We start from the raw sequence: 14,579 nt of genomic DNA, 5'->3' as shown, positions 1-14,579 counted from the left end.
CTTTGAAGGCTTCAGGTCTCAGCCTCTTGAGACATGAGGATATACATACTACATACATGCATGCATGCATGCATACATATACATACATAAATATACATACATATTTATTAACTGAAATATAGTAGATTTGAAGGAGAATTCAAGCAGTATAATTCCTTAGAATAACAAAAATCAAACTTCAACAAATACTAGTATGGCTACTTGAAAGGAGTGTCTAGGAATTAGGCGAAAGTTTTAGATGAAAGAAGAGAAGATGGGGAGAATGAAGTCAAGGGACAAGGTAACAAACAGTACAAGAAATGTATCCAATGCCTAACGTATGAAACTGTAACCTCTCTGTACATCAGTTTGATAATAAAAATTTGAAAAATAAATAAATAAATAAAAGAATTCAATGTTCTAAAGGAAAGGGTAACATCTGAAAAGAAATGTACTCTTTATCCGAGTTACATAACTGTAACCCCTCTTTACATCACCCGTTATATTAACTTAAAAAATAACCTAAAAATTCAGTGTTCATTTAACAACTTTTATCAATTAGTTTAAGGATTCACAACTATTTAACTTTACAAAGTGAATGCCATTCTCTTCCACCGTCATTATAAATCTAGCTTCATACAAGGCCCCACCGCCGCTGCCGCCACCCAGACCAGGTGCCAGCACCATAGAGGACATGAACGAGTACAGCAACATAGAGGTATTTGGAGAGGGATTCAAAATCAATGCAAGCAAGAATCAGCAGGATGATGGTAAAATGTTTATTGGATGGTTTAGCTGGGATACGAGCAAGAAAGATCTGACAGAGTGTCTCGATTTGGAGAAGTTGTAGACTGCACAATTAAAACATATCCAGTCACTGGAAGATCAAGAAGATTTTGATTTGTACTTTCCAAAGATGCTACTAGTGTTGATAAGGTTTTTGAACTGAAAGAACACAAACTGGATGGCAAATTGATAGATCCTAAAAGGGCCAAAGCTTTAAAAGGCAAAGAACTCCCTAAAAAGGTTTTTGCAGGTGGACTGAGCCCAGAATCTTCTGAAGAACAAATTAAAGAATATTTTGGAGCTTTTGGAGAGATTGAAAATATTGAACTTCCCATGTATACAAAAACCAATGAGAAAAGAGGTTGTTTTTTTTTTATCACATATACAGATGAGAAGTTGTTACAGTAAAGAAGTTGCCAGAAAGCAGATACATTAAATTGGTTCTGGGAAGTGTGAGATCAAAGTTGCATAACCCAAAGAGGTGTATAGGTAGCAACAGTAATAACAGAAAGGAGGATGAGGTGGTACTGGGGGTCGTGGCCAAGGTCAGGGCCAAAATTGGAACCAAGGATTTAATAACTATTATGATCAAGGATATGGAAATTACAATAGTGCCTATGGTGGTGATGAAAACTATAGTGGCTATATCAGATATGATTATACTTGGTATAACTATGGGAACTATGGATATGGACAGGTATATGCAGACTACAGTGGTCAACAGCGCACTTAGGTAAGACATACCGAGGAGGTGGCAATTCCCAAAATAATTACGAGCTATACTAAAGGAGAGCATTAGAGAAATCAGGAGATGCTAAAGAAACCCAACTTACAGGACTACATTGAAGATTTGGTGTTCTGTTGATCTGATTATTTTGTAAAGACTTTCTAGTGTATAAGACACAATTGTGTCCAACTGTATGTAGCTGCCAGTTAGTTTTCTTTGTTTTTACTTTGTCCTTTGTTATGTTTTATGACTCAATGTGGATTTGTATATACAAATTTTTATTTGTATAATTTCATGTTAAACCTCAAATAAATGCTTCTTTATGTGATGTTTTTTCTGCATCAGGTACTACATAGCACTGTAAAAAAAATTTAAAGAAGCAGTAATTAAGGCAATATATTTTGTAGGAAGTTGGTCCATAGGAAGGAACTGTGGTCCTTTATAAATAACCAGCCACAGTGTAAGTATATTCTTTGCTTCTCATGCTTGATTTTCCTGTTAAGTAAGGCTCAAATAATGTTCTTTTCCTCCCTGGTTATCTGAGACTATCTTGAAAATTTAAGTCATGTTATTGTGGTTAGAAATTTTCCAACAGACTTTTGGGTTGTATTATAGAGAACTACTTGAGCTGAGGATGGAGCCAAGTGCCTAGCACTCCATAAAAACAATTCTTAGCAGCATAACTTGTCGTAATTCTCTGGCAAACCACATGTAACTTCCTAATTGCTTTGGGTAATCTGGTCTGCTAGGAAAAAAAATTGGTTAGGCAACACCACGACTGTAGTTCTTTTAATTATGAAAGAAGTCTCCAGAAGACCTTGAGGAAAGAGCACTACAAAGCAGGTCGGAACCAGATACATAAGAAATTGTTCATTATAGTTTAATCAAAGGATTAATATTTGGGTTTCTGTTTAGTTGTTAAAATTAGTAATGTAGGCTGGGAAGGTGGCTTGAGGGTAGAGTGTTTGCCTACCATACATAAAACAAAAACTAAATAAAATTAATTTTAAAAAATTAGTAACGTAACATTGTAAAATATCACATATCTAAATGATGTGTGCATCCTTTTGTATACCACTTAGTACATTATTGTGAAAATATATACTAGAATGGACTGAAAGTCAATTGGGGAGGAAAATGAATTCTGGCCTAACTAACTTTAAAAAACATACCTTTAAAAAATCTGAGTTCTATACCATACCCCTTTTCTTTATCCAATTCTTAAATATATAAAAGGAATAATAAATAGGAAAGAATAATTAAACCAAAAATATCTTGTTGAATGGCTGCTGAAGGTTTCAAAGGGAAATACTTTCCCTTAGCAAATACTTAAATGAATTTTATTTCTTTATTCATCTGCGTTAATGATGAAAAAAAAGGCTGGATTCATTCAAAAAGGAAGAGAAGCATTAGGGTTCATTTTAATTAATAAGAATTACTAAGAAGCCAAAAATTCAAGATTCAAAGGCATACATCAATTAGCCATTATTTACTTGGAATTCCACATCTATAGTTCATTCTATTAAATTATATAAAGTTATTATTTGACTTTGTGCTGAGGAGACTCAATATGTATGTAAAGACTTATTCTTGACATTTACTTTACTAAGTTGTATTAATTTTACAAAGCAACTTTCATTAAGATATTCCAATACATGTATGTAGCATGCTTTGATAAAATTCATCCTGAATAGGACTCTGCCTTCACCCTCTCAATATTATTCTATTTTTTGTGAGATTTGTTTCTCTGTTTCCACATATTCACAGAAAGTACTTCCATCATGTTCATCCTATCATTCTCCTTAATCACCTCTGTTACTTCCTCTGGTATTAAAACTACAAATCCCCTGTCTTCCATTTATGACACTTTTTAGCTCTACTTTCTGCATATGAAAGAAAATGTCTGATAATTGAATTTCTGAATCTGGCTTACCCTACCTAGCACAAATATCTCCAATTCTGTCTATTTTTCTGAAAATTAGATAATCCATTCTTCTTCATAACTGATTAACATATACAGAAACACAAGCACACACACACACTCTCTCTCACAGCAATTTATGTGCTCATTGATTTGGGATTGTGTAGGCAGATTCAAAAGCTTGAATGTTGTTTTAGAAAGTGCTACTTTAAACTCAGATATGTAAACATACTTGAAGGTGATTTAGTATTCTTTCTGATAGATTCAGGGGTTCTGTAGCAAGAAAAAATGGACATTCTATTTTTATCTTGTTTATGAAACCATGCACTAATTCTCAGTGTCTACTCTAATTTTTATTCCCTCTATAAGTCTATGAGTTAATTTTTTCCTGCTGGATCATTTACAATATTTATTGCTGTTTGTATTCTTAGGGTACTTTTTTTGAATGGGTTTGAATGAAATTTCAGTATGATGGAGATTGTATAATTTTTTGCAAATATTTTACTGAGAAATTTCGTGCTCAGATTTATCGAGACAATCAGTCTATCACATGTCAAAATGGGGTGTAGAGAGTTAGTACATTATAAGAGAATGAAAATCAGGGTATATTTCTTTTGTTTCTATCTTCATTTGATTTTTGGTATCAATTAAATTCTGGGTACATAAAATGAGTTTGGTAGTGTGCTGGCTCATTTTATATTATTGGACAGATTGAAAATTATTATAATTTGTTCTTCTTTAAAGGTCTCATGAAATTTCTCAGTGATTCTATGTTGTCCTGAGCTTTTGTTCGGGGGGGTGGGGGTGCGGGGAATTCTCAGAAATTGAGAAGCAACTTCCCAATGGGAAAGATAGTAAAAGAAAATGGATATGTATATATCAGTACCAATAATTTTCATACAGAATATATCAGTAACAATAAAGGCTAGGCATCATTTAATATGAAATGCTCATAAAAGTCTACAAACAGGTTTGAAAAAGAATCCATGAAGTATGGAGCTGCTTTAAAGGTCATAATGCTATCAAAGATACAGGACAGTATGTGGTAGCACATGTGGTAAAAGGAAATGGAAATCAGTATGGAGGTTTCTCAAGAAGATAAAAATAGAAGATAGAAGAAGATAAAAATAGAATTTCCATTCTGAATGATCCATTCTGAATTATACACATACACACACACACACACACACACACACAAATCAATTATGTTAATTATACTATACGTATTATCCATACATGTGAAAAATGTAGGTCTGCATAAAATAGAGCTTCCTGCACACTTTTATTTATAACAGCAGTGCTCATAGAAGACAAGAAATGAAATTGGCCTTAGTCCCATCAACTGATGACTGATGAATAGGTACAGATATACACAATGTGGAGTTTAAAACCATGCTATATACATGAAATATCATGGAATGGGGGATAATTATGTTAAGGGAAAATCAGGCTGAAGAAGACAATTTCATGTTATTATGTACAGAGTCTAGTCACACACACATTCTCTCTCACACAGAGAATGATGTACTTCTAAAAGAATGACTGCTTGGCGAGGGGATGTAGCAGAACAGGAGAGCATAAAAAGAATATGGGATAGTAGGGGAAATTATTGAATTAGTATTTTATAATTTATATGAATGCATAAAATAGAATAAAGAAACCAGTTAAAGCTGCTTCAGAAGTAGAGAGAAGGAAAGAATACTAGAGGATGTGAGTTTGATCAAAGTTCATTATATTCAGGTGTATAAATATAACAAGGAAACACTTGTGCAATTAAAATGTACTAATAAAATGTTAATATCATATAATCAATATAAGTTATAATAATATGCCTTACATTATAAACAAGATGGACTAAACTCCTGTGGTTATATTGTTAGGAGAAAGTAATAGTTCAGAGTTATTTTCAAAGTGAAAATGTCTGATATTGATGTGTTGTTTATGAAGTTGAATATGAAGAAAGGGAGCCAGCATACCTTCAGGTCATTTGGGTAAATTCCAGCGATCCAAAGTATGATGTGTCAATGAAAGGAAGATTTTTATGAGAGTCATAGAAATAGTTCCATTTGGAACATAATACTTCAAATGCCTACATAGGAGTTTCAAGTGGTGTAAAGTTTGAGTTGGATGAAATGATTTGGAATTGAGAGGAGGGATTAATGTTGAAGATTTCAGTTGTGTTATACAATCCAGATATCATCAAATTGAGATAACCTGGGAGAGAGAAGATAAATAAAGAGCTCAGAGTGCTAAATTCTTAGAGGTTAGTAAGAGTGTGAGAGTGAAACTGATAAATATTTAACAACCAGTTGTGGGAATAGGGAAGGCAGCTGATTTGTAGTGTGAATTCTGTCAGCATTCCTGATTCCAAGCTCTCATAATGACATCAATTAGCTTGCAAAATTTATTCAAAATTAGTGATCTTTATTTTGTTAACCAGTTGAGTAGATTCTGGATAGCCACTCAGGCTACAGATTTAAAAAAAAAAAACCTCCAGTAAGGCATGATGTGTCAGTACTCAAAGCAATAGAGTGTTGTCAGTTTCGTCAATGTGTTGGAGGCATGATTCAAGTGGCAGTGCACTCACAACATTTCAAGTACATGTGAGGCCCTGAATTCAAACACAAGTGCTCACTAAAGTAATAATATATATGTATGTATATACACATACACACATGCTTTTCGTGTTTTGAAGAAGAACTGACTAAATACTTAAAAGTAGCTTAGGTGACAAACACAGTGGAGGCATTAGTACCTGGAATTGACAACATAGGCAGCAATGTTGACTTTTGTAAAGGCATTTCATGTCCTGGTGGTTTCTGAAATAAAATTTACCTGAATACTTTCAGAAAGGATAGACAAAAGAAAGTACACCAGGGAAATAGTTCTGAAAACTTTCGTTTTTAACAGGAAACAAACTGATTTCAAAAAGGACTAGACTCAATTTTATTTGCCAAAATAACAACTGATTTCTCCTGGTATTCATTTTCTTTGACCAGGTAATGCCCAAATATTAGGTCAAAATGAGTTCTCTCTGTTTTTTCAATTTGTTTATTGACTTATATTTGTCAATTTGTTTCAATACTCTAGAGAAGGGTTCAGATTATTTAAGTGCATTATGCTTACGTGTAATACAAATGAATCCAACAATATTGGTGTTTTAATGACAATGAAAGGGTTGGATATTTGGATTGAGTGATGGAATTCTATTCCATTCAAAAATGTAGGAAACCTAATAATGAAAACTTAGCTTTCTTTCAATCAGATTTACCATATTCTGGATCCAGAGTCCTCTCTTAGATCACTTACTGACAGAAATGTAGTTTAGCTGTGAACAAAACACAAAAGAATGACAACAAAAGAACTAGTGAATCTACTCCATATTTTGATTAAATCACTGCACTATCATTTTAGTATTATACTTTGTTGACCAAAGAGAAACTTCTAATATATGAGGAAGAATTAAAGCAATCAAACACTTGCCTAGTTATTGCCCAGACCAGCATTTTCTAGCTGTGGAATCTTAGGTAATTACCCCGTAAAAAGCTGTGTCTTTATTGATACAAAAATGGGTGATATGCCATAATGCATGCCATCTGAATTAAATATTCTGAAATAATTTGAGCTTGGCATATGTGAGTGACACCTGTAATCCTCAGGAGACTGAGATCTGAGCCAGCCTAGGCAAGAAAGTTTGTGAGACTTGTCTTTAATAAAACTGTCTTTATGTTCTCCTGTCCCTTTCATAGGCTTACTTATTACCAAATGTTTATGAAACAGTGAAATCAATTTCTAAAGTCTATAATCTGAAAGAATCTACTATTAAAAGACCTAAAATTTTAAATTCCATGAAGGGTAACAGCCATCCTTAAAAACCAAAACTTTCAACCTGCCATGTGTAACTGTAGCTTCTATTATTGATGATCTTCTTGTATTTCCTTCCTGTGGTTGTACCTACACTATCTCTGTATCTTATCTGAGTATATTGGAAACTGTGTATACTGGTGTTAGAACTAGGAAATTGAAAGGGAATACCAAAATCGAGAAACACAGGGTAAAAAAAGACAAACAACTACAAAAGCAATACTTGCAAAACTGTTTGGTGTAAATGAACTGAACAACTCATTGTGGGGGGGAAAGGGAAAGGGGTAATGGGGAGGGGTAATGAGGGAAGAGGTAACAAACAGTACAATAAATGTATCCAGGGGGCTGGGGTGTACCTCAGTGGCAAAGCACTTGCCTAGCAAGTGTAACATCCTGGGTTCGATCCCCAGTTCCATAAAAAGAAAAGACAAAAAAAAAAAAAAAGAAAGAAATGTATCCAATGCCTAATGTATGAAACTGTAACCTCCCTGTAATTCAGTTTGATAGTAAATACTTAAAATAAAAAATAAATAAATAGATAAATAAATAAATAACCAAAAACCAAAACAAACAAACAAAAAAAAAACACCAAAAATCCAACCTGGTCATTCAGGAAAGCTTACAATTTCCAGATACCACATCTTAACTCTTAAATTTAAAATTTTCAAGGCTGGTGTCAGGTCAGAGCTTCAACAACCACTGACAGATTACATTCTCTCCAAATTGTTTACCATTAAACATATTTTCATTAAGCAAGCATAGAAAATTGCTTCTTAAAAGATAATTCATTAGACTTTTTTGAGCTGGTGATACTGACTGGATGATCAAGATTCCTCAATTGTAGATATATCATAAGATGCTCTGTCAACCCCACAACAAATGAGGCTGGCAGCACCGTTCCTGCGAGATCATGCAAATAACAATGCTAGTGGTTTATCAGTCAAGCCCACCACTGGGATGCTGGCAAGCCATATTTCAATAAAAAAAAAAAGATATAGAATGTTTCCCAGTCTGACTGACATTAATAATTTATGATTAATCAGTTTAAGAAGCCTCGCTTAACAGCAGGAGGAAAGATAGCGGAAGATGTATTCTCTCTCTTTGGATGTGACATTACTTTTCTCCCAGGCTAAATCTAATAATTTCGTTCCTGAAGACCAGATAATTGACTAGCCATTTACTTATATTTCCTCAAAAAACATCAATAACCCTCCCAGGGGTTCGATTTTGATCAGGGAAGGTTAAGTTAAATTGACTTCTTATTATGCAGTTCAGGGACAGCCAGGATGGAGCTACCCCAAAGGGAGCAGCCTCATTAAGCTCTGGCAGCTTTTGTAAGAGTTTGGGGAAGGCTATTTGAGGGCCCCATTAATTTATAGCATCATAAAGATGATGAAATAAGAAAAATGGTAGGCAAGAGGAGAATTAGGCATGAAAATGTGAAAGAGGGTCTTTGAAAGGTGACTGGGTCATGAGAACTCCATCTTCATACAAAGCACTAATGCCCTTATAAAAAAGATTTCAGATTGCTCAGTAGTCCTCTTTACCAGGTAAGGATGTGGGAAAACTCTGGCTGATAATCCAGGAAGTGAAGCCCTCCAAGGCATTAAACCTCCTGATTGTGGTAATCAACTCTCTTGCCTCCAGGACTAAGAGATACATTTTCTTTTCAGGAAGTCATTTGAGTGACTGTAGTTGGTTGTATCAGCCTGAACAGACTAACACAGGCCATGAGAGAAAATACTAAATAAGATCAAGAGAAACAGCACCACATATTTAATCCTAACAAGGGTAAACTAAAATACATCAGGGGGTGAGTAACTTGCTTGTGACTGATAGCTGGAGATTTAACATGAGATTGGATCCAGGTTGTCTGAATTCTGCTGTAGTGCTCATTGTACTGCATTAATTACTACTGACCTATAGTTTCTAGATTGAATCTCTGCACTTACCAGAACCAATAAATGTTCCTGCAATTTGCCAATCAATCAGACATTCACACATTATTACTTCTTATCTCTAACTTGGGTGTGTCAACATGCTAAGAAATTTCAAAGTGAGCACTGCCCTCAGGAATAGCCATACAGAAAGAGAAGGCTGCTTAACTAGAATGCATGATTCCCAATGTCCTCCTAAAACAAAAAAACAATATATGCAGTCTCTATTTCTATTTGTTTGGGTTTAACTTTTACATGCACTCATGGTAAACTTAGATGGAAAGAACATTTAAATTAATAGTGCCTTATTGCATATTAATTTTTTCTTGGTTCAATCATAAAATGAGAAATTACTCAAGTTTTAAATCAGGCAATGTGAGAGGGTCAAAGTTTTCTAAAATGTGCTGACATAATGTGAAAACAAATGGGTTAGTAGTTAGTGCCTTGTAGAAGCAAACATTGCTTCCAGTTCAGGGAAGGATTGTGGGCAAAATGGAGAGAAACAAAACTGAAGCCGCAGAACCTGTTGACCAAGTAATACTGGAAAATTAGAAATAAACAGGACAAACTCTTCCGTTTGATGGTATTCCATTTGTCCAGTCTTTCTTTGATTTTTTTCATAATTCTGGATCTTTACTTAGGAAGTTTCAGCCTTGGCCCTGGAGCCGTCATTTTTCCCCTACCTCATCCGGTAATATTTTCAGGGTATGTGATCTTACATTGAGATCTTTGATCCATTTTTAAGTAATCCTGATGTAGGGTAATATATAAGAACCTAGCTTCATTTCTGCATGTGGATAGCCAATTTTTCTAGGACCATTTGTTGAACAGGCTGTCTTTCCTCTAACCTGTGTTTCTGGCTCCATTGTCAAAGATGATATGGCTATGGGTCTGTGGATTCATTTGGGGGAAGGGTGAATTGATCAAGAAAATGTTTATATACCCAATGGAATTCTACTCTTCCATCACAAAGAATGATATTATATCTTTCATAGAGAAATGGAAAGCCTTGAAAATAATTTTATTAAGCAAAGTAAACCAGACCTAAAGAAACATAGATTGCATGGTTTACCTCATTTGTGGTAACTATAATGTGCCTATAAATCCACACACACACACACACACACACACACACACACACACACATACTGGGGCATGATAAATTATATAGGTCTCTAGGCATTCATACAGTGAGTCCAAAAGAGGATATTCTTAGGAGAGGATCTCAAAGGCTCAATAGCTATGTGCATATGATCATATAAAATAATATTTATCAAAATGAACTATAAGAAATGAAAGAGGGTTATTTTGTTGGTGGTGATTTTGTTTTCTTTTCTTTTTGTCTTTTGTGTTAGTTTGTTTGTCTTTGGGAGGGTAATTGGGCACACAGAAAAGGATGGTTAAATGGTGGAAAAATTATGGCAATGGTACTTTCTAGATCTTTTATAAAAAATGAGCTTATGGGTGGGAACCAAAGGCAGAAACTTAGAGAGAGCGAGGAATGACATTTTTCAAACGGAAATGTATTCATTACTTGACTTCTGTGGCTGTAAATCCTCTGTACATCACCTTCATAATAACAATGACATACAGAAGGTGAAAATGGCTTCAGACTCTTACTATAAACAAATACCATGAATTTAGTCAAATCCATAAAAAAAAACCTGCCCAGACAAATTTAAGTGACTTGAATAAAATTTCCACAGTACAACATATAGACAATATAAAATAATAATGTCAGCCAATCAATGATGTCTCAATCACTGGTGCCTAAATCTTTCTCAAAAACTGACATGGTCAGCTCTTCTAAAGACTCACATATAAGTAGGAGTCCAATGTTTACAGAAAGTTGCTAAAATTTTGTCATGTTGAATAGAATAAGTCTGAGGTTTCTGAGGTAAATCCTCATGTTTAGTTTATATAATTGTTGAAGACATTCCTATAACTAGCTTTAATAACAGAATGAAATGATAAAATTTTGGTTTCTTATACCAGTCTTAATTTGAGTGTAAGCTTTACAGTTGAGGAGGAATTATTTTTCAAAATGTAGCCAAGTCTGTTGGTGTGAAGTATAGAGTAATTTTTCTATTCGCTAATGAAAATACAACAATGAAATTGTTGAGATTGATAGAGAAAGGCAGGATGGGAGAGATAAAAGAGAGTACCTGGGGGAGTGAATCTGAGCAAGGAACATAGTAAGTTAATGCAGACATGTTAAATGCTTTCCCACCTTTACATCACTAATTTATCTAGCTAAAAGATACAGAAGGAAAAAGAAAAAAGAAAACTCCTAGACAGCTTCAGATTTCAGAGAACTCACTCAAGGCTTCATGGCCTTCCCAGTATTCAGAGATATTCCCCAGATTTCTCTTTCCTTGAGTCTAGCTCTAGCTCTACCAGTGGCACCTCTTTAAGACTGTAAATAACAGACACTCTATTACTTCCAGACTAAGCAAATTGGAGCACCTACATAATCCCAGAGTAGAAAGGATGGGTTACTAACTCAAAAGAGCATTTGTAGCACAGGAAATACAACATCTGTTTTCTATGATGCTCATTTTCTTTTGAATTTTTCCAAAATAAGGCAATTGAAGTACAACGCAGAAAGGTGTGATGGGTGTAACTTCACATTATTATATTTCTATGTATTTCTCAGCAGCAATCTAAGAATGCCAAAAAAAATTGGAGAAAGTTAATTGTTACAATAAATGGGAGGCTATTTTGCAACAATTGAACCATCCTACCCATATTTCAGCAATTTTGCCTGGTAAAAAAATGAACATAGGGACTTCATAATAAGGGCATTTGAAGATTTTTTTTATTTCAAATTTTTATTATCAAACTGATATACAGAGAGGTTACAGTTTCATACGTTAGGCATTGGATACATTTCTTGTACTGTTTGTTACCCTGTCCCTCATACCCCCCCTCTCTCCTCCCCCTTTCCCTTCCCCCCCTGAGGTGTTCAGTTCACTTACACCAAACAGTTTTGCAAGTATTGCTTTTGTAGTTGTTTGTCTTTTTTTACCCTGTGTCTCTCAATTTTGGATTTCCCTTTCAATTTCCTACTTCTAATACCAGTATACACGGTTTCCAAAATACTCAAATAAGATTACAGAGATAGTGTAGGTACAACCACTGGAAGGTGATACAAGAACATCATCAATAATAGAAGCTACAGATACAGATGGGACGTTGAAAGTAGTTACAACTGTAATATAACAATCGTTTCCATAACATGAAGTTCATTTCACTTAGCATCATCTTATGTGTTCATAAGGGTATAGCTATTGGGCTCTTGTGATGCTCTGCTATGACTTGCCTAAACCTGTACTAATTATTCCCAATAAGGGAGACGATAGAATCCATTTCTTTGGGTCTTGCTCACTTCACTTACTATAATTTTTTCCAAGTCCTTCCATTTCCTTACAAATGGGACAATGTCATTCATTCTGATAGAGGCATAAAATTCCATTGTGTATATGTACCACATTTTCCTGATCCATTCGTCTACGGAGGGGCATCTGGGTTGGTTCCAGATTCTCGCTATGAGAAATTATGCTACGATGAACATTGTTGTGCTAGTGGCATTACTGTAATTTTGTTTGTGGTCTTTTGGATAGATACCCAAAAGTGGGGCTGCTGGGTCATAGGGGAGTTCTATATTTAGACTTCTGAGGAATCTCCATACTACTTGCCAGAGTGGCTGAACCAGTTTACATTCCCAACAACAATGAAGTAGGGTTCCCTTTTGGCCACATCCCCTCCAACAATTGTTATTGTTAGTTTTCTTGATATATGACATTCTTACTGGGGTGAGATGGAATCTCGATGTTGTCTGATTTGCAATTATTTTATGGCCAGTGATGTAGAGCACTTTTTCATATGTCTCTTGGCCATTCTCATTTCCTCATCAGAGAAGTCTCTTTGCAAGTCTTTATCCCACTTGATGAGGGGTCTATTGGCTCTTTGTAGTTTTGTTTTAGATGAAGGTAATTTTTTTAGTTCTGCATATATTTTAGAGATGAGGCCTTTGTCCATTGAAAGCCCAGTAAAGATCTTCTCCCAGTCTGTGGGCTTTCTGTTTATCTTGCGAGCTATGTCCTTTGCCATGCAGAAGCTGTGCAGTTTGATGCAGTCCCATTTGTCCAACCTTTCTTTGATCTGTAGCCTTTCTGGGTCATTGTTAAGGAAGTTACGTCCTGCGCCAAGGAGCCCAAGTGTTTCTCCTACTCCTTCTTTTTGTGTTTTCAAAGTATCTGTTCTTATTTTGAGGTTCTTGATACATTTGAAGTTGATTTTGGTGCAGGGTGATATATAAGGATCTAGTTTTAGTTTGTTGCATGTGTTGAGCCAGTTTTGCCAGCACCATTTGTTAAAGAGGCTATCTTTCTCCCAAGCTATTTTTTTAGCTACTTTATCAAAGATTAAGTAGGCATAGTTCGGTGGGTTCATTTCTGGGTCTTCAATTTTGTTCCATTGGTCTTCAGTCCTGTTCCGGTGCCAATACCAAGCTGTTTTTATTACTATAGCTTTATAATACAGCTTGAAGTTGGGTATTGTAATTCCTCCAGCACTGTTCTTTCTGCTTAGGACTGTTTTTGCTATTCTAGGTCTTTTATTGTTGCATATGAATTTCTGGATTGCTTCCTCTATTTCATTAAAAAATGGTGTTGGGATATTAATGGTTATTGCATTGAATTTGTAGATACTCTTTGGCAATATTTCATTTTGATTATATTAATCCTCCCGATCCAGGAGCATGGGAGGTTTTTCCATTTCCTTAGTTCTGACATAATTTCATTTTTCAAGCTTTTAAAGTTCTCCTCAAAGAAGTCATTCACTTCTTTAGTTAAGGTTATTCCTAGGTATTTTATGTTTTGGGGGGCTATTGCAAATGGAGTTGCTTTCCTGACTTCAGCATCGGTCTTCGGGTCATTAGCATAGAGAAAGGTCATTGATTTTTGAGGGTTTATTTTATATCCTGCAACTTTGCCAAAGTTTTGGATCAGCTCTAGTAGCTTAGGGGTAGAGTCTATGGAATTCTTTAGGTATAGGATCATGTCATCTGCGAAGATAGAAAGTTTAACTTCATCTTTTCCTATTTGGATCCCCTTTATATTTTCTTCTTGCCTGATTGCTTTGGCTAGGAATTCTAGTACTATGTTGAAGAGCAGGGGAGAGAGTGGACATCCCTGCCTTGTTCCTGATTTTAAAGGGAATGGCTTTAGTTTTTCACCATTTAGACTTATGCTTGCTGTTGGTTTGTCATAAACTGCCTTGATTATATTCAGGAATGTTCGCTGGAATCCCAGTTTTTCCAGGGCTTTTAGCATAAATGCGTGCTGGCTTTTATCGAACGAAC

The 14,579-nt window shown here is 35.1% G+C and overlaps 1 pseudogene; it reads left to right on the top strand.

Moving 5' to 3' along the window:
* Positions 1 to 658: 658 nt before the first annotated feature.
* On the top strand, positions 659 to 1,551 carry LOC125361981 (annotated as a pseudogene).
* The last annotated feature ends 13,028 nt before the right edge of the window (positions 1,552 to 14,579 follow it).

Source organism: Perognathus longimembris, chromosome 13 (genome assembly GCF_023159225.1).
Source record: "Perognathus longimembris pacificus isolate PPM17 chromosome 13, ASM2315922v1, whole genome shotgun sequence".
NCBI classification, from domain to species: Eukaryota; Metazoa; Chordata; class Mammalia; order Rodentia; family Heteromyidae; genus Perognathus; species Perognathus longimembris.
Note: the sequence above shows the minus strand (reverse complement) of the source record. Positions and strands in the feature narration are given on the sequence as shown.